General features: G+C 38.2%; 1 long non-coding RNA gene and 1 pseudogene across 1 annotated transcript; both read left to right on the top strand.

Annotated features, from left to right (window-relative positions):
* Positions 1-820: 820 nt before the first annotated feature.
* On the top strand, positions 821-1,371 carry LOC112735931 (uncharacterized). Its single transcript, XR_003168626.2, has 3 exons — positions 821-924; positions 1,031-1,164; positions 1,243-1,371. It is a non-coding gene; the product is annotated as an uncharacterized lncRNA (long non-coding RNA).
* An 11,747-nt stretch (positions 1,372-13,118) lies between these two features.
* On the top strand, positions 13,119-13,709 carry LOC114924985 (2-hydroxyisoflavanone synthase-like; annotated as a pseudogene).
* The last annotated feature ends 7,071 nt before the right edge of the window (positions 13,710-20,780 follow it).

Genomic DNA, 20,780 nt, shown 5'->3' with positions numbered 1-20,780 from the left:
ACCATATATGTTGATTGTCTCTCTTCAGTGTGTATGCACAATGTGGGCTTCCTCAGGTCAACCCTATCATCTTTCTGTGGTACTCTCTAATTGTCTCTAATTCTAAATTTCTGTGGTCCTCAGGTCAACCCTATTCCTCACAAAAGGTTATGCATTTTCTTGTTGACAGTTGTTCATTTATGGCACGCTGTGTAGGTCAAACTTTCTATTTCTGGTAGGGATTTTCACTTGACTATCATTGCTAGGCGCTCGCGGCACTATGCTGGGACAAGGTTTGTACTTTTTCAATCTTTTATATGAGTTTGTCACATGATAAAGCTACATTCTGTTTCAATTCTTTACACTTGCAGTCCTTGAAGATATACATCTGCTTTTGTTTACATTTTAATTTTTCTAATTGAGGTTTTTTTACTGGTTTCTGCCAAGTACTTCAATCCATGAAATTCATGTAAACGGGTGATTTATCACCCAGAAACTTGGTATTTTCCTGCAAATTTTGGCATTTTTATCTTACTTATTTCTTGACATATTCCTTGCTTGCTGTATCTTGTGATGCAGATATCTGAAACGAGGATTGAATGAAAAGGGAAGAGTAGCTAATGATGTTGAGACAGAGCAGATAGTCTTTGCAGATTCTCGTGATAGAAGCCCGATGAAAATAAGTTTCGTGGTGCATATCCGGGGTTCAATCCCTATGTTCTGATCTCAAGAAGCCTCTCCATTGAACATAAAACCTGACATTATATGTATGATATGGAAGCAACTATTCTCTGCTTGTTATGTAATTTTTTCTGAGAGCTTTTTTGCTTCTTTTTTCTTTTTCTAGTATCAAAGAAGGACAACACCTTTAAAGCCACAAGGCTTCATTTTGAAAATCTTGTTAAGAGATATGGAAATCCAATTATCATATTGAACTTGATTAAGGTAGGCAGCTTCCCATTTCTAATGAACAGTTAGGAATATTGAATTTCTCGGTTGTGTCTAACCTCTAAACTAGAATGTTTTCTGATTTTCATTTTTTTTGTTCAAGACACATGAGAAGAAGCCACGAGAAACTATTCTGCGAGCCGAGTTTGCTAATGCTGTTAGGTCTATCAACAAAAATATGAAAGGGGAAAATCGACTGATGTTCCTCCATTGGGATTTGCATCGACACTCAAGACGGTAACTTGCTCTTCCCTCCAACCGTTTCAGTTTTTTATTCTTGGGTGTTATTTTGACTTATTGGATCAATTACTTCAGCAGCAAAGCTACTAATGTGTTGACCCAACTGGGGAAAGTGGCTGCATATGCGTTGAAGCTGACTGGCGTCTTCTACTGTTTCCTGACACCAAACTTGACACCAGAGGGACTGTTCCAATATTCCTTCACAGGGTATGTTCTATAGCAGCACTTTGGTTGCTGTTTGCTGATGTATTTTCTCATTGAATTACTTTTTATATATTTTGATGATTTATTAGATGATCTTTGTATTAAGCAATAACCAGGAATTATATTGCATAGACTGCTTGGATTTTTTTAACAATAACCAGGAATTACTGCTGCAATATGTCATGAGGTCACAAGTTAATTCATTATTTGGAGAGATCGTGTTAGTGTTGTGCTATTTTAACTGACATGGATGGTATCAGATGTCATATAGATTGGCTTTTTTACATTTTTTTTTTGTTCAAGCATATATAATATTGAGAAACGAAGCTGATTATGATTTTGTCTATCTCTCAAGCCACTTTCATACTCTTTTTGATAATGTTATGAATATTTTCTCAGAAAACAAAGAGGGCTCCAAAGGTTGAAGTTGGGACTAGATCAACAGATGCTTCAATGGATGAATGGCTCGAGGTCTGTATGAATGCCGTATACAACAATATCGGATTCCATGTCTCAGATCAAAGAAGAAGTAGATGAACAAATACATTCAAGTTTCAACCATACAAGAGTCTGCCATGGAGTGAAGCATCATGTAACTCAGATTAGATTGGAGAGTTTAAACTTTAAAGGGAGCATGAGGAAATAGTTTTAAAATTTAGGCTGAAAGTCCTGCCCTTCTCTGTTGTAGTTTAAAAAAATTTTTAGGGTATCTTTTTATTGAGACAGTGAGATATTGAATAATGGTGTTAAAAAATAACATCCAATTTTATAGGTATCATGTAATGAATATTATGTTTATCTATGTGATTTTTGGCTTTCTTCTTTTTTCAATTTACAGTGTGTTTTATGGAGTAAATTTAGAAAACAAATCTAAAGTATTTATTTTGTAATGGAAAAATTAAAAAAAAATTCTATTTTACCTTACTGACGGATTTACAGACGGATTTTCTGTTTGTATTCAGAGTGTGGGATGATTTTTCAAGGTTCAAATTACAGACGAAAAATCTATCGAAAAATGTACTGCCAATTACTGACGGAAAATCCGTCAGAAAATCCGTCTGTAATTACAGACGAAAAATCCGTCTGAAAATCTGTCTGTAATTATAGACGAAAAATCCGTCTGAAAATCCGTCTGTAATTACAGACGGAAAATCCGTCGGAAAGTTCGTCGGCTAAGGGAAATGGATGGAGAATTTACAGAGGGAAAATCCGTCGGTAACTGGTAAAAATTCGTCTGTAATTTTTCGACGGAAAAAAATCCTTCGGTAAATAATTTCTGACGGGGCTTTTATAGAGGGACAAGATCCGTCGGTAATTTGGTCGGTAACTAAAAATTCATCTGTAATAAAGACTAAATCCATTTGTAAATCTGTCTGTATTAATCCATTTTCTAGTTGTGAGAATGTAGAAGAGATACTAAATTAAAGCAAGATGGAAATCTGCATTGGAGAAGAAATAAAACTAAAAAACCTAAAATTTAGAGAGAGGAGAGAGCCTCCCTCTCTAGAAAAGTACATCTAAAACCTAAAATTGTTTGAATGAATGTTGAATGATTGATTCTCTCCATTCTGCTCCACTCTGCAGCCTCTAATATTCATTTTCGGGCTTGAAACTGGGCAAAAAACAGCCCAAAAATCACCCCCAGCATTTTCTGTTTAATGTAGCACGTGACGCTCTGTCACGCGTACGCGTCGGTGAACAAATTCCTGGTCACGCGTACGCGTCACTACCAGATCTTGAAATACTTGATTTCTTGTGTTCTTTCTACTTTTGCATGCTTCTTTTCCATCCTCTAAGCCATTCCTGCCCTATAAAACCTAAAAACACTTAACACACATATCACGGCATCAAATGGTAATAAGAGAAGATTAAAATTAACGAATTTAAGGCCAAAGAAATATGTTTTCAATCATAGCACAAAATTAGAAAGAAAAATGTAAAATATGCGAATTATATGAATAAGTGTGAAAATAATAAATAAAATCTGCTCAATTCAATAGAAAATAAACCGCAAAATAGTGGTCAATCAAACAAATCTAAATGGATTTAAAACTTGCAATCTGGTAAAAAAAAAAAAAAGGAATTAAATTCAATCATCATATGCCAAAGAACCTCTGAATATTCCGCATCAGTGGACGTAAATAAAAATACGTTATTAAATTTTAAAATGAAGGAAACCTAAAAAATTGGTCATAAGAATAATTCTAATAATAGTGAGTGCAATAATAAGGCTCCATCTAAAAAAAGAAAAAAGAAAAAAGTGAAGACCGACCATCCATTAAATTCCCAGACATGCACTCTGTCTGCATGTGAAAACCACCCATCAATCAATAATAATCATTTAAATCCATTGTTAAAGTATATGATTTTTCATTTATAAATGAATAATCATTGAAGCAATAATTACCACTGTTCAATTGTCAGTGGCATTGCATGTGAAAGGGAATAAACAAGTCTAATATTAGAACGTAGTACTAAATTGAAAATTCAAAGGGATAAATAAAACTTGCTTGTGAATTTGCAAAACACTATCAAAGGGGATGCACTGTTGCATTGGGTTTCTCTTTATTGTGACAATTTCTTTATGTCATACTATGTAAAAATTAAAAAATAAATAAATAACAAGAGTTAATTAACCCTAATTTAGATATGCCACTGACGTGAGATTCCATTGTTAGGGAGCATTGATGCCAAAAGATTAATATAATATTTTGACTTTCAGTTTATGTATATTTCTATGTTACCATATAGCTAGTTATTTATATTATTCAACTTGATGATAATCTCTTAGTTTAGATCATATTGGTTGATTTTGCTGTGACCAAAGACCAATGATCGGACACACTTTCAAGGAAAGCTATTGGAGCATATTGAAATGTTCACTTATAATATGAAACTGCCTTGGTAAATTAATAATAGAATTACCAAAACGCCATTTATAACAGTACCGGTTCCCATAACCAAGTCAAATAGAGCTTTTCTTATTTTAATAAAAATATATTTATTAAATCATGTAAGGACCAAGGAATCATATTTATCATTATTAAACTACTTCTTCCAAAAATTTAATAAGCTGATTAAGAAAATATAAATAATTATAGATTAATTTAAATAAATTTATAAATAATTTTTTTAATTTTTAACTTATAAAAATTATATAACATTAATGTTTGATATAATTAATTTTTAAAATTAATTTGTAATTTTTTACGAAATTATTTAAAATATTTATAAAAAATAAAAAAGCATTTTTTATAATAAATAATTTTTTATTATTATCTTTTAAATAAATACTTTTATAACTAAAAAATGAAATACAGCATAACCTTTTTAAAAGACCTTAATTACATTATTTATCCAAATTAGTTCTACATATCTAACAATATTTATGTGTATTGCTTCTATATTTCATAAATATGAGAGCGAAAATACGTAACTATTATTCACATACTTCTCAAATTTGACTATGAAATATAATAAAGTATGGATTAATAAAAAAATGTTAATAATATTTTCAGAATGAATTTTTTAATGAAATAAAACATAACCCTTTTATTATTAGAAAAATAACCGTTTTACGATATTAGATAAATAAAAAAAGGTTATTTTGTAATAACTTTAGTGTACTATATATTTTCTTTCATAATATTTTAAAAATATATTCTTAACGCATATATTAACACGGGAAAAAAAGAAGAAAGAAGAAAAAAGCTCGCAGCTGAAAGAGCCTAGCAGCGGAAATGACACAAATGTCCAACACAAGAACAATATGGAAGCACTCACAACACAATATGGCAGCAACTATAACAAGCAAATATAGTAAGTAAAGCAATAATAAGAACACACCGAGATTTTAACGTGGAAAACCCCTTCAAGGTGAGAGGTAAAAACCACGAGTCGTCCAGACCAATGAAATAGCTCCACTATAATCAAATGAGGTACAAGAGAGTCTCAAATAAAGCACAAAAATGTGCATATAACCAGCTAAAACATTAAAGCACCAAAGCTCACAAATGAAAAGCAAGAAGATGAAATATACCCAAAAAACAGAGCTACTGTCGAAGCCAATTTCTCCCTCTGTAGACATCCAATTAAAATCTCCACCGTCCAGAATGAAGAACAAGATATGAAGAATCTACAGTTCAAATTTCACGTCGATCCAACGGGAAAAGAATGAGAAACTGCCGTTCTAAAATTGCTGCTCTGTGTAAAAACGGGAAACCTAATTTCTCTCTTGCGAAGCCAATTTCTCTCACTGCAAATCTCCAATCAACATCTCCACCGACCAGAATGAAGAACAAGATGATAGGAACACGCAGTTTAAATTTCAAACCGATCCAACGGTGAACAACTGAGAAACTGATATTTGAAATTTACTGCTTTGGGCAAAAACGGGAATTTTGTTTTTCCCCTTCTCTCTCACTTGGTGGCTACTCTCACTCACTCTCAATGACCCCAAAAATCTGAACTAGGGTTGTGGCACAATGGGTGCAAGAGACACCCTCAAAATGTTGGGCTTGGGCCTCACAAAGGAGAGAAAAACCCAACAAATCTCCCCCTTCTCGACTAGGTGGAGGCTCTCGCCATTCCGGCGATCAAATAACATGTTTCAAACTTTTCTCTTGACAATGCTTTTGTCATCATATCAGCACCATTGTCATCAGTGTGAACTTTCTCAAGTTCCAACAACTTTGAATCTAACACATCCCGTATCCAGTGATACCTAACATCAATGTGTTTAGATCTTGGATGAAAAGTAGAATTCTTGGCAAGATGAATAGCACTTTGGCTATCACACAACAACACATAACGGTCTTGCTTGAAACCAAGTGTTGCAAGAAACTTCTTCATCCACAACAACTCTTTACATGCTTCAGTTGCTGCAATAAACTCTGCCTCTGTGGTAGAAAGTGCAACACACTTTTGTAGCCTTGACTGCCATGAAATAGCTCCCCCTGCAAACTTGACCAAATAACCTGAAGTAGACTTTCGAGAATCAATATCTCCTGCCATGTCTGCATCAGTAAAGCCAACTAGCAAAGGTTTCTCACCACCAAAACTCAAACTCAAGTTAGTTGTACCTTTGAGATATCTCATAATCCATTTAACAGCATTCCAATGTTCTTTACCTGGATTAGAGAGAAAACGACTCACAGTACCAACTGCATGAGCAATGTCTGGTCTAGTACACACCATAGCATACATCAAGCTTCCAACAGCTGAGGCATAAGGAATTTCATCAATTGCTTGTTTCTCCTCATCAGTGGTTGGACACTGCTTGGTACTCAACTTAAAATGAGGAGCAAAAGAACTAGCAACACATTTGGCATCATTCATGCCAAACCTTTGAAGCACCTTCTTTATGTACTTCTCCTGTGACAAATAAAGCTTCTTGGAATCTCTATAACGAGTAATAGTCATGCCCAAAATTTGTTTGGCAGGACCCAAGTCCTTCATAGAAAAGAACTTACTCAACTGTTTCTTCAACTCATTAATCCTCAAAGCATTCTTGCCCACAATCAAAATATCATCCACATAAAGCAAAAGAATGATAAAATCATCATCAGAAAATTTTTGCACAAATACACAATGATCTGAAGTTGTCTTATGGTAACCATGCTTCCCCATAACAGATTCAAACTTCTTGTACCACTGTCTTGGAGCTTGCTTCAACCCATAAAGACTCTTCTTAAGCTTGCACACAAAATCTTCCTTTCCTTTAACAACAAAGCCCTCCGGTTGCTCCATGTAGATCTCCTTGTCTAAATCACCATGAAGAAAAGCTGTCTTCACATCCATTTGCTCAATCTCCAAATCAAGAGACGCTGCTAATCCAAGCACAGCACGAATGGATGACATCCTCACAACAGGAGAAAAGATCTCCTCATAATCAATACCTTTTCTCTGGCTAAAGCCTCTAACAACCAATCTAGCCTTATACCGAGGCTTAGAATTGTGTTCTTCATTCTTGATTCTGAATACCCATTTGTTCTTCAAAACTCGCATACCCTTCGGTAGCTTCACCAATTCATAGGTATCATTCTCAAGCAAGGACTTCATTTCTTCTTGCATAGCTTCAAGCCATTGAGCTTTGCTTTCATCTTCAACAGCCTCTCCAAAGCATTCAGGTTCTCCCCCATCAGTCAACAAAACAAACTCATGTGGAGAATACCTTGACGAAGGCTTTCTCTCTCTTGTAGACCTTCTAAGTGCATTTGCAGGAATTTCTAAAGCTGGTTCTTCATATTGATCATCATCACCAACTTCATCAAGTATTGGATCAACTGTTCCATCTTCACCTGCACTTGTATCATGCTCATTATTTTGAACTTCAACTCTACCATCTTCTACCATAGGCATAGAGGGAGTAATATCCAAGTCAGAAAAATCATCACCAGGCTGAACTATTGGCTTCTCAGCATTATCAACATCCTTCAATGTTTGGTCTTCAACAAAGACAACATCTCTACTCCGAATCACCTTTTTGTTAACAGGATCATAAAACCTGTAACCAAACTCATCCATGCCATAGCCAATAAAAATACATTGCCTTGTCTTTACATCAAGCTTAGATCTCTCATCTTTAGGAATATGAACAAAAGCTTTACATCCAAAGACTCTTAAATGATCATAAGAAACATCTTTACCTGACCATACCTTCTCTGGCACTTCAAATTGCAAGGGAACACATGGTGTTCGGTTCAAGACATGAACAACAGTGCTCAAAGCTTCACCCCAAAAAGATTTTGCCAATCCAGACTGTGACAATAAGCACCTAACTCTTTCAACCAATGTTCTGTTCATCCTTTCAGCCAAGCCATTCAACTGGGGAGTCTTCGGAGGAGTCTTCTGATGTCTTATACCATGCTCTTTACAATAAGCATCAAATGGACCTGAGTACTCACCACCATTGTCAGTACGAATGTATTTCAACTTCTTCCCAGTTTCTCTTTCAACAGAAGCTTGAAATTGCTTGAACACATTCAAAACTTGATCTTTGGTCTTCAAAGTGTAAACCCATAATTTCCTAGAATGATCATCAATAAAGGTTACAAAATAGATAGACCCTCCAAGTGTTCTTGTCTTCATCGGCCCACATACATCAGAATGCACCAAGTCAAGTATCTCTGACTTCCTTGAAGGTGGGTGGCTCTTGAAAGAAACCCTGTTTTGTTTCCCAGCAAAGCAATGGTTGCACTTTTGCAAAGCAACCTTACAACCAGATAAAAGATTTCTCTTGGATAACATATTCATGCCCTTCTCACTCATATGACATAATCTCTTATGCCATAAATCAGTTTCATCAACAAACTCAGCAGCATTAACAAAATCTTTCACAATCTTTGCTTGAGTTAAATAAAGAGTAGAGTGTCGAGTACCTCTAGCAACAACCATGGAACCCTTGGTGAGCTTCCAACTATCACGAGAGAATGAGCTATCCAAGTCTTCATCACACAACTTACCAACAGAAAGTAAGTTCAACCGAATATCTGGAACATGCTTCACACGCTTCAAAGTCAACTTGGTACCGTTGGAGGTTTCCAAGCAAACCTGTCCAACACCGGCACATTTTGCAACACCTTGATGAGCCATTTTTACATCACCAAAATCACCAGGAGTATAGGACGTAAACAAATCCCTCCTAGATGTAACATGAATAGAAGCACCGCTATCAATCACCCAACTAGTGCTATTATCAACAAGGTTAACAGATTCAAACTCCTCAACAACAAGAAAATCATCATGAGTTACATTAACCTTGTCTTCCTTGCTACCATCATCTTTATTTGTGTTCTTGTCTTTACTTGCCTTGGCTTTCTCCTTCTTTAGCTGCCAACAAAATTTCTTCACATGTCCCTTTTGACCACAATGATGACACTCAATATTCTTATACTTTCCTCGAGACTTGCTTCTGCTTTGATCTCTACCTTTAGGACCTCGACTTTTGCTTCTCCCCCTAGACTCAGAAACAAGAACATCTGAATGTGTAGTCGATGTACCTTGTGACTTTCTTCTCATCTCTTCATTCAAAACACTGCTCTTGGCAAGATCCATAGAGATTACACCATCAGGAGCAGAATTGGACAATGACATTCTGAGAATTTCCCACGAGTCTGGTAAGGAGCCAAGAAGTAACAATCCTTGAACCTCTTCATCAAACTTGATACCCATGGAAGATAACTGATTCATAATTCCTTGGAAATTATTCAAGTGATCTGTGATTGATGTCCCATCTGTATACTTCAAAGCCAACAACTGCTTGATCAAAAACATCTTGTTATTCCCAGTTTTTCGAGCATACAACTGTTCAAGCTTAATCCAAAGGGTCCGAGCATGTGTCTCTCCAATAATATGGTTCAACACATTATCGTCAACCCACTGCCTAATATATCCACAGACTTGTCTATGCAACAAAGTCCAATCATCATCAGATTTATCATTAGGCTTCTCTGTACCAAAAACTGGTTGATGAAAATTCTTGACATAAAGCAAATCTTCCATTTTTGACTTCCACAAATCATAATTAGGACCATTAAGAGTGATCATCCTACTAGTATTAGTATTAGCTTCCATTGTTCACAAACTCACAAGCCCAGAAAAATACCAACAAGCTCTGATACCAGTATGAAAGAGCCTAGCAGCGGAAATGACACAAATGTCCAACACAAGAACAATATGGAAGCACTCACAACACAATATGGCAGCAACTATAACAAGCAAATATAGTAAGTAAAGCAATAATAAGAACACACCGAGATTTTAACGTGGAAAACCCCCTCAAGGTGAGAGGTAAAAACCACGAGTCGTCCAGACCAATGAAATAGCTCCACTATAATCAAATGAGGTACAAGAGAGTCTCAAATAAAGCACAAAAATGTGCATATAACCAGCCAAAACATTAAAGCACCAAAGCTCACAAATGAAAAGCAAGAAGATGAAATATACCCAAAAAACAGAGCTACTGTCGAAGCCAATTTCTCCCTCTGTAGACATCCAATTAAAATCTCCACCGTCCAGAATGAAGAACAAGATATGAAGAATCTACAGTTCAAATTTCACGTCGATCCAACGGTGAAAGAATGAGAAACTGCCGTTCTAAAATTGCTGCTCTGTGTAAAAACGGGAAACCTAATTTCTCTCTTGCGAAGCCAATTTCTCTCACTGCAAATCTCCAATCAACATCTCCACCGACCAGAATGAAGAACAAGATGATAGGAACACGCAGTTTAAATTTCAAACCGATCCAACGGTGAACAACTGAGAAACTGATATTTGAAATTTACTGCTTTGGGCAAAAACGGGAATTTTGTTTTTCCCCTTCTCTCTCACTTGGTGGCTACTCTCACTCACTCTCAATGACCCCAAAAATCTGAACTAGGGTTGTGGCACAATGGGTGCAAGAGACACCCTCAAAATGTTGGGCTTGGGCCTCACAAAGGAGAGAAAAACCCAACAGCAGCCTCCCACCTAATACGCCTCATCGATGGTGAACATTGTCAACCCATGTATATGAATTGAGTTGAATGGAATTGTCAACCCATGATTTGAATCAAAGTTACCGTTCCAATTGGGTCACTTGTGTTCACATTTACATGAATGGAAGCTTTATTATTTAAATCCATTATACGAAATCCCATCGCTTTTAATTTTCAACAATATTAATTAATTAATTGAATATGAAAATTAATCATCAATTAACTACTTATCATAGTAATACAAAAAGATTTATATATAATTATATTTATATCTAAATTTTATAAATAATATAATTAAATTTGATTTACATTTAAGTACAGCTAATATAAATTTTATAAATAATAAAATCAAGTTAGATTCATATTTATAATTAAAATACAAATAAAAAAATAATGGTTTTTGATTTTTAGATGTTCATAAAAATCCTGATTATTCTATTGAAAAACTTTTAATTATGAACTGTATATGTTTTAGTGGTTGATTATTTTATTAAAAAATATATATAACTATAAATATACACAAATTAGTGTAGCTGCTTTTTTATATTTATAAAGTATTTTGTTTCATTAATTTTGGAGAATAAAATACGGGTACTGTAATGTCCCGGTAGGTTTACTATATGGAAAATAAATAAAGAAAAAAGGATACACGAAAAAATGAATTATTTGAGTTCAAGGTCAAAGTATTGCTTCCAAGTTCCAACTTAATTAATTAAGAAGAATAATAAGTATTTTTAAATGAACTAATTAAGGATACTTGTGGAAGACTCGTGAATAAAAGATTTGACATATCCAAAAAAAGAGATATTGTTGAAAATAAAATATAGAGAATTGGATATAGTATGAAAATATGTGAAAGAGATTTTATATTTGATGTTAAGAATTTATTTATGTACAAGCAAGAGAAATTGTATTTGGAGCGCGATAATATTTTCTAGCTTTTGATACAAATAATGTTGGTCCTTTCACCCCATGATGAAATTTTGGAAATTTGTAGTTGGAAAACTTTTTTTTTTTTTTCGTACTGCTTGGTGTACTTATTTTTTGTACCAAGTAGCATTATGGTAGGTATATACATACAAATAATAGGGAGACACATTATAATTATATTCAAACCGATTAGTGACCCCACAAATAAAAGAGTTGGTTTTCTTTGAAGTTGTCTTGAGTTTCAGTCTTCTATGTTCCCATTCCCCAACTAAAGCATGTGGGCATCACATGCCATGAAATGTGAAACTCAATTTTATCCAATCTTTATTCTTTCATAATATTATTATTATCGGCACAAAAAATCTTTTAATATTTTTTTCTATTTTTTATACTCAAAGTTAATTTTTTATTAATCAATTAGATATTAATAATCCAATCACTTATTATTTCATCGGATATAAAATATAAATATTGCATTGAGTTGTTATTTTTACGTGTCAAATATATAATATATTTAATTTTAAATATGACACTTTTTGACAAATGCGTTATAGTTAATCGTATCTTAATAAAAGATTAAAAATATTTTTTGGATATATTAAACACACTCAAATATAATTAGAAGGTGTCAATATATATGTTACGGATCCGGCCTACGGATCCTACACTTGGAACGGTCTCCGAATCCGGTTATCAGGGTCTGACCCGCTTCGCCCTTCCAGAAGGTCCGGAACCAACCCACTAGAGCTCCTAACCAACTTTCGAATTTAAACGTCTCCCTTATCTTAGCCAAATAAGATAAGATAAGATAAGATAAGATAATTCAAACGTCTCCCTTATCTTAGCCAAATAAGATAAGATAAGATATTCACCATCACCTATAAATAGAAGACCCAGGTCCCTCCAGGTATTCATTCATTCCTCACACCTTATACCTCTTAGATCCATTCTAACTTGAGCGTCGGAGTGTCTTTGCAGGTACCTCCCCTATTGCTCCAGTCAAGTGATCCGGCATCTGCCTCAACCCGCAAGTTCTCGATCCATCTCTCAACCCGTACCAGAGACATCTTGTACATTGGCGCCGTCTGTGGGAACTTTGCAGCGTTGTGGCGGCATGGCGGATAACCCAGAAGAGCAATAATCAAACTCAGATTTCTTGCGTGCAACTGAGAGCAAAAAGGAATAATGTTTCCTTAACTTGCATCACATTTGCAGTGATAACACATCTTCGCCCTACTCCAACGGCGAAATCCCAAAGGAATAATGTTTCCTTAACTTGCATCACCTTTGCAGTGATAACACACCTTCGCCCTACTCCAATGGCGAAATCCCAAAGAAACAATGTTTCTTCGACTTGCAATCACATTCTTAGTGATAACACTCTTTATGCACCTTCGCCCTACTCCAACGGTGAAATTCCAAGTCCTTCGAGCCCAAAGTCTCGCCTCCCTTTAGTGGGACACCTCCACCTCTTGCACCCTCTCATTCACCACTCCCTTATCTGTCTCTCCAAGCGCCATGGCTCCATCTTCTCCCTCTATTTCGGCTCCATGCCCACCGTGGTTGCTTCTTCTTTTGAACTCTTCAAGCTCTTTCTCCAAACCCACAAGGTCACCTCCTTCAACACCAGGTTCCAAACCTCTGCCATCCGCCGCCTTACCTATGACAACTCTGTCGCCATGATTCCCTTCGGACCTTACTGAAAATTCATAAGGAAGCTCATCATGAACGACCTCCTTAAACACTACCACCGTGGCCAAGCTCAAACCTCTCAGGAGCCAAGAGATCAAGAAAGTTCTCAAGGTTCTTGCACAGATGGGGGGGACAGCCAAATCGTGGTGGCATGACGGAGAACCTCGAGGAGCAATCCTCCACCCAACACCCCAACTCCCGAACTCCAAGATAACACTCCTCCCACCCACGGGAGGATAATAAGCGCGCACATCGCCAACCAACCTCAACCCAGCAACAACCAAGAGAGGACAACCGTCCTCCCACTGAAGCCCGACCACCCGACGGCCTAGAAGAGAAGTCGGTCCAGATAAACCAAAGAGCTGTGCCTCAGGGTGCAAGACCTCAAAGGCCGAGTTACACCTAAAGAAAAGCATAACGCCGAAAACGGAAGTCATGCAACCTCCAGATCAAGATCTCGCCATGAAACCAGGCACGGCAGATCACCAGAACGGCGACATGCCAAGAGATACAATCACAGCATCTCCCGTGACCAGAGACACGACAGGATGCCTGAACAACGACACGGCAAAAGGTATGATCGCAGCGTCTCACGCAACCCGGCTCATCAACATGACACGGACGACGACCGACGACATCGAGAGGCCAAACGCACAAGAAGTGACCACGTGATAATGGGAGCCACTCCCTTCACTGAAAGAATTCTGAAAGCAAAACTCCCTAAAGGCTTCGACAAATGTAACACCCTACCATACAGAGACTTATGCTTAAGTCATAATTCAGAGATGGCAAGGTATTACGACCTCTAAAACAAAAATTTAGTACGTATAGTAGTATGAATGATTGATTATAACTAGGAGCCTTGTAGAAAAAGGGGGTAAACAAAAACCGTAACTCGAACGGGGAACACTTCGACCGACAACGTAACGAACCGGGATAAGCTAACGCGAGATCATATATATAAAGAGTATCAAAAACAGGAATATCAAGACTCAAAATCCGGCTGCGAAGGTAACCGGTTCGAGCATAGCAATATATACATATAATAAAATAAGGAAAACCCCAAGGAAAACCCAAAGGGACATAAATACCGAAAACCTAATCTCCAAAATCCCCTCTAGAAGGAGTCATCACAGTTTGTATTATTTAATGGAGATAAAAGTATCTAAACAAGATATATAAATTAAGATAGAGTCCCGAGAACAAGAATCTTCGCTAATCCAGAAGTCCCCAGCATGCCTCAACGAGAAGCCTCGCGTCCTGCATCTGAAAACCACAAAATCCGCATGGGTGAGAACCAGAGGTCCCCAGTACGGTAACAGCTTCCACATATATAATACATAATAATAGAGGAAAGCCGAAGGCAATCCTAGAACTTCCTCCAAAAAATATCAAAGCTTATAAACAAGCTAAACCGTAAGCGGCAATTAACTAAAGATCCTTCAGTCTAACTAATACTTCCCTTTCTACTTCCTTCAGACCTCCCAACAACCAGCAGGAGTATAATATAGCAAACACAGTTATATCAGACAAGAGATTTACAAATAGGAACAAATAAGACATTTAGGCAATTAGCAAGTAATATGCAGTCAAATAGGCAATCTCAAACAATTCATGTAGTATGCTTATGATGCATGCCTGTCCCTAGTGGCTGATGATATCATCTGTCGGTTATAGAGCCAACCCGACAAGTCCTGGTAGCTAGCCATTGGACTGTCCCTCTGTCGTGCATCCCCAACTCGAGTTATACTCATCATAAACTTGATCATAATCATGATCCATATCCATCACCCTCACTGGTGAATATTTATCCATCACCATCACTGGTGAATATTTATGGGGGCGAGCTCATCCGGGCTTTTCACAGTGCCCGGCCACACTTACGACATAGGGTCAAAAGAGCTTCGAGTCTCAACCTGGAGCACATGGTGGCTAGCCATTGCTACTACCCAGGGAAACCCTCATCTCCAATGGTAGAAGTGCAAACCTTCACAATTCAATCAACATCATATATGCATTTATACTTGGCCATAAACATGGCTCCGCCGTAACACGGCAATAATCTAGCCATCCGGCTCACGGTTAAATCCATAACCAGCCAATTCATTAACAATTACGGCCCTTCGGCCCATGGCACAACAAGCACTTCCACCGCCATTCTCCGCATCTCACATAATCATCTTTGATCCTCAATGATCATTCATTTTTCCCTTGCTTCACTCGCAAGTTACCACATTCACTAGCCCTTTTTTCTCATGCTAGGCATATCATAATGATTTAAGACATAAGTGGTGAGATCGGAGGCTTAGAAGTATGAAATTTGGCTTTTAAAACTCAAAAATCAACTTTGGGATGAAAACAGGTCCATGCGTACGCGCATGCGTGGATGGCGCTTTCTCGAAGAACGGCGCATACGCACCAAGTGCGCCTACGCGCGAGGGGTCATTCTGCTAAAAATTTTCTAAGTTAAAAGCTGCAGAATTTACAGATTCAAACCCCAATCTTCCGACGGACATAACTTCCTCATTTTAAATCGTTTTTCACCCGTTCTTCGAACGGCATGGACATCCCGGATCCAATTTCATTTCTAAACAGATTTGGCACAAATCAGAGATCCGTAGTCCAAGTTATGTCCCGTCAAAGTATGCCCAAAAACCATGTTTTCATACAAAACCACAAGGTGCCATTTTCAAAACAAGCCACTTTCAACTCTTTTCAAAATCAATCAAACATGCCAATTTCAACCCTTCTCTTTGAAATCATTCAAAATGTACCAAAATCAACAACAAGCCATCCTCAACTCACACATTGACACTTTACCAAGGTTTCCAAAACCACGTCCAACCATTTTAACACTTCTCAATCAAATGGCTAAAGGACAAACACAATATCATGTCATACATCCTTCCTCATCCCAATTTCCAATAATACCATTTCCAATTAACCATCATTATACATAATCAATATCATACTCACCATCAACATGGTACCACCCATCAATTCAACCTCAATCATCCATCAAGCATATATCACAACATGCATTTCTCATATTTCACACAATCAAGGCATCAATATTCATAATCACATATATGAACACATCATATATTTCAACCATTCAACATCACCAACAATTCAATGCCTATCTTAGGGCCTCTAGCCTAAGTATTTCCTACCACATTACATATTAGATACGGGAAACCAAAACCATACCTTAGCCAATTTCCCAAGCTCAACCGGAGCACTTCCAAACCACTTGTCCACAAGCTCTCAAGGTATCAACACCTCCAAGAACAGATTTTATCACACAAAACCCTCTTCCAAGCTTTCCAAAATCACCAATCAAGCTCCAATATTCACATATACACAACCTAAGCCACAATCATCATACCCATACACAACATCTCAATGCCCAAACCTCATAGAACAATAAATTACACTAGGGTTGAGAATCTTACCACACCCAAGGTCCAAAGAGACAAGATTAACCTTCTCCTTCAAGAGAGTTGAGTCCTATAACATCAAAGAACCCAAAATCTCAACATTTTTACTCATGAAACTCGAAATCAAGGGCTGGAATTTCGAACAGTAAAACGTGGCTTACCTCAAGATTAATTGTATGGGTTTTGTAGAGCTCTCCGCGTTGAACGCGTGGCCGCAAACGGAGCGGCAATCGGAGCTCTAGATCAAAAGTTATGGTGGTTTGAAGATCAAGTGAGAGATAGAACTTGAGAGAGTGTTCTTCCCTCCATGGCCTCCATTTCAGCGTGTTTAGTGTCTCAAATGAGGAGAGAGAGTGCTGAAAACTAGGGTTTTGGTTTAGTTATGTTGGGCCAAGGGCCCACTTTGGGTCCGGTTGGTCCGGTTTGGCCCGTTCGGTCCAATCTTGGTCCGATTTCTATAAAATTGGTATCGAAATTCTCGTCTCAATTTCCTCTATCACATTTAGCCATAAAAATAACATTTTTGGCTTTCTAGAATAAATTCTCATTTATGGGTTAATTAGCCATTAATTAACCGGGTCTTACATTCTACCCACCTAATTGGGAATTTTGCCCACAAAATTCAAATTCAATTACCTGAGAATAAGTGCGGATAATCCGTTCGTATCTCCGACTCAAGTTCCCAAGTGTGTTCTTCAATACCGCCTTGACTCCAAGCCACTTTGACTAATGAAACCTCTTTTCCACGCAATCGTTTGATACTACTATCGTCAATTCTAACTGGAGCCACTGGAAGCGTCAAATCTTCTCTTAACTGAACTGATTCAGTTTCTAACACATGGCTAGCATCAGGAGTGTACTTCCGAAGCTGTGACACGTGAAACACATCGTGCAGGTTCGAAAGATGAGGTGGTAGAGCCACCCGATACACCACCGGCCCAATCCTCTCCAGGATCTGAAATGGACCAATGTATCGAGGATTCAACTTCTTTGCTTTAATCGCTCTACCTACTCCTGTGGTCGGAGTAACCTTCAGGAAAACATGATCTCCTTCCTCAAATTCCAAGGGCTTCCGCCTCTGATCGGCGTAACTCTTTTGGCGACTCTGCGCCGTAAGCATCCTGTCTCGGATTTTCTTGACTTGTTCAGTGGTTTCAGCTATCATTTCTGGCCCCAACAAGCCTTTCTCTCCAGCTTCATACCAACATAGTGGAGATTGACATTTCCTCCCATACAATGCCTCATACGGAGCCATTCCGATGCTCGCATGGTAACTATTATTGTATGCAAACTCCACTAACGGCATATACCGATCCCAACTCGTCGGTTGGTCCAAAACACAAGCTCTCAACATATCCTCTAGTGTTTGGATCGTCCTCTCAGATTGACCATCTGTTTGAGGATGGTAAGCTGTACTCAAGCTTAATCGGGTTCCAAAAGCTTTCTGAAATGCACCCCAGAACCTCGAAGTGAAACGAGGATCTCTATCAGAGATTATAGTAGCAGGTACACCATGGAGTCTCACAATCTCCTTTATGTATAACCGAGCTAGCTCCTCAAGGGTGTAAGTCATCCGAACGGGTAAAAAGTGAGCTGACTTCGTCAGTCGGTCCACGATCACCCAGATAGCATCAAAACCAGTCCTAGTCCTTGGCAATCCCGACACAAAGTCCATTGCAATACTTTCCCACTTCCATTGCGGAACCTCTAAGGGTTGCAACATCCCGGAAGGTCTTTGATGTTCAATCTTTACCTTTTGACAAGTTAAGCACTTTGAAACATATTCCGCCACATCATTCTTCATACCCGGCCACCAAAACATCACCTTTAAATCATGGTACATCTTAGTACTTCCCGGGTGAATGGAGAATCCACTTTTGTGTGCCTCCCTTAAGATATCTTGTCTCAAAGTACCAACATCCGGCACAATGATCCTACCCTTGAATCTCCATAACCCATCTTTTTCTTCCGACACTCTCCACTGTTTTCCTTGCTCGATAGCCGGTAACACCTTCCATAATGCTTCATCATTTTCATGAGCCTTTAGGAGTTTGGACTTAAAGTCACTTGAGATTTCTAATCGGCTCAAACACAAGTTTCCAGATACTTCTCGAGCACCAATTTTTAGACTCTCGAATCCCTTGAGCAACTTCTCCTCTTGAAGCATCATCCAAGACGCATATAACGACTTTCGACTTAACGCATCCGCCACTATATTCGCCTTTCCAGGATGGTAATTTAACTCAAAGTCATAGTTTTTCAATAATTCCATCCACCTCCTTTGCCTCATATTAAGCTCTTTCTGATCAAAGAGGTATTTCAAGCTCTTGTGATCGGAGAAGACTTGGAACTTAACCCCATAGAGATAATGTCTCCACACCTTCAAGGCAAACACAACCGCAACGAGTTCCAAATCGTGCGTAGGATAACTAACTTCGTGAGGTCTCAACTGTCGTGAGGCATACGCCACCACATTATGATGCTGCATCAGCACGCACCCTAGGCCCTTTAACGATGCATCACAGTACACCTCAAAAGGCTCGTTCGGCTCAGGTAACACTAACACAGGTGCAGTGGTCAACTTTTTCTTCAATGTCTGAAAGCTCTCCTCGCACTCAGGAGTCCAAACAAACGGAGTGTCTTTGCGAGTTAACTTTGTCAACGGCAAAGCTAATTGCGAAAAGCCTTTGATGAACCTTCGGTAATAGCCAGCTAAACCCAGAAAACTCCTTATCTCAGTTACTGTGGTTGGTTGCTTCCAATCCATCACAGCTTCTACCTTGGTTGGATCTACGGCTATTCCCTTCTTACTCACCACGTGACCCAAAAACTTCACCTCACTCTTCCAGAACTCACACTTAGACAGTTTCGCATAGAGTTTCTTCTCCTTTAAAATTTGCAACACGGTCCGCAAGTGTTCCGCATGCTCTTCTTCGGTCTTGGAGTAAATTAGTATGTCGTCAATGAAGACAACCATGAATTTATCTAGAAACGAATGGAACACTCTATTCATGTAATCCATGAATACTGCAGAAGCGTTCGTCAACCCAAAGGACATTACAGTGTACTCGTAATGACCATAACGAGTCCTGAAAGCGGTCTTAGGGATATCCTCACCCCTCACCCTTATCTGGTGATAATCGGATCACAAATCGATCTTAGAGAAAACCCCAGCTCCTTGTAACTGGTCCATGAGATCATCAATTCTCGGCAATGGGTATTTATTCTTTATGGTGACCTTGTTCAGCTGCTTGTAATCCACACAGAGCCGCATACTTCCATCTTTCTTCTTTACCAGTAACACTGGAGCACCCCACGGGGAAACACTTGGTCGAATAAAGTTCTTACCCAACAATTCCTCTAACTGAGACTTTAGCTCGGCCATCTCTAACGGTGACATCCTATAAGGAGCACTTGAGATTGGTCCCGCCCCAGGCACCAACTCAATAGCAAACTCGACCTCTCGGTTAGGTGGAAATTCCTCAATATCATCGGGAAACACTTCCGGAAACTCACACATTACCGGAATCTGATCCAACTTTTGATCATCACCCGAAACACCAGCGGTTAACAACAGGATACCCTGACATTCGATTCCAGAACAATTCACCATCATCGAATTCAAGTAATAATTATTCACCACGACCGGCCCTTCTGTATCTTCCGGCATAAAGTACACCGACTTTGTAGAACAATCAAGCAGGACATGGTTCTCAGATAACCAGTCCAATCCCAAGATAAGATCAAGACCGATCATCGGTAAGCAGATTAAATTATGGACAAAATCACGCTGCTTGAACCTGAACGAAACTTTCGGGCATCCTAGTCTAGTTACCATGGCTTCATGGGTAGCATTATGTACCTTTAGGTC

The sequence above is a fragment of the Arachis hypogaea genome, chromosome 13 (genome assembly GCF_003086295.3).
Source record: "Arachis hypogaea cultivar Tifrunner chromosome 13, arahy.Tifrunner.gnm2.J5K5, whole genome shotgun sequence".
Classification (NCBI taxonomy): Eukaryota; Viridiplantae; Streptophyta; class Magnoliopsida; order Fabales; family Fabaceae; genus Arachis; species Arachis hypogaea.
The sequence above is the reverse complement of the archived record's forward strand: the minus strand, read 5'-3'. Positions and strand labels throughout refer to the sequence as shown.